Below are 1,394 nucleotides of genomic sequence, written 5' to 3'. Positions count from 1 at the left end.
AATATCTACAATGTGCTGCATGGTCCCCAAAAGCATCTAGTCTCCGCTCTTTTTGCAAAGCAGGGGCATGAGGCCACCATCGAGTACAAAGGAATCATAAGGCGATACGGAGAATAGAACGATACTCTACCGGGTGACATACATTTGTCCAAGTCCCTCCATCGAATAGCAAGTAGGAAATCCTTTGCATGTTCTGACTGTAAGCATCCAATGACTGCTTTCTGACGAGCAGATAACATAAACTCCCTCTCAAGACCAGCAACAATTTTATTTTTTTTAATTTTTTTTTGAAACAGCTAGGGGTTAGGCAGACCCCAACCTGTATTAGCTTAAACTCTTTGATACATCATACCTCTTGTATCCTCCTCCACTATTACGAAAAGCTCATAAACAAGTGGTGGAGTGCTAAAAACAGTACCTAGCCTCACACAAGGATTTATACGATCCCCATCGTACTAGACTTAGCCAGCCAGTCGGCAACCCTATTCATCTCCCTGTACACATGGGTTACAACCACTATCTCAAAGCGACGCATGCTTTTCCTAATAGACTCTACTAGGTCCCAACAATACCAAGGACAGTCCTCCTTTCTATTAATCACATTTTTGCTTCGCCAAAGAGTCCAACTCAAAGATGATCCTTTTATAGTTCATGTAGCAAGTCGCTAATGTACCGCTTCGATCCCTTTTAACTCCCTCAGATAATCACAGACTGAGGTTGGTATTGACCATGAACACGATCAAAGGTGCTCCCTCATGGTTTCTCAAGACTCCCCATATCCTGCGGCCGGCAAAGATTCACAACTCCATCTAAGTTAATCTTTATCGTGGTCATTTGGTGGTTTAACCCATCGGCCCTTGTATTGCTTTTTTCGCCTAACCAAGAGCTCAATCCCAAGAGCATTCATCATATTTTTGGTTTCCGCAAAATCGTCAGCTTCTTTTATCACCTTTTGTAAGTAAGTTCTCATCCTGTTTACTATATCTCTGCTGATCGCTACATTTGTGTGGGTCTTGCTTTTAAACTTTCGGCAGTTTCTTTCATTCCAGATCCCATATACCGTAGCACAAGTCAGTGTTCGAATTATCTCACTGGTAGTAGAGTTTGATCGGGTAACTCTCAGGAGAAGATACCATTCAAGAGTTGACTCTTGCACTACAGCGCCTAGCCCCAGTCTTGTTTTCACCGCAGACCATACCTTTCGGGAGAAGTCGCAGTCAAAGAAAAGGTGCTTAGAGTTTTCAGCTTGGGTTTCACAGAGGCAGCACCTAGATTGAGTGATAATCTTCCTGTAGATTAACCGATCTTGTGTAGCCAAGTACCCTGCAAAGAGCTGCCACGCAATGAAAGAGTGCTTCGGTACAGCATACTTCCCCCAGACCAGTTTATACCAC

Source organism: Coptis chinensis, chromosome 2 (assembly GCF_015680905.1).
Source record: "Coptis chinensis isolate HL-2020 chromosome 2, ASM1568090v1, whole genome shotgun sequence".
NCBI classification, from domain to species: Eukaryota; Viridiplantae; Streptophyta; class Magnoliopsida; order Ranunculales; family Ranunculaceae; genus Coptis; species Coptis chinensis.
Note: the sequence above shows the minus strand (reverse complement) of the source record.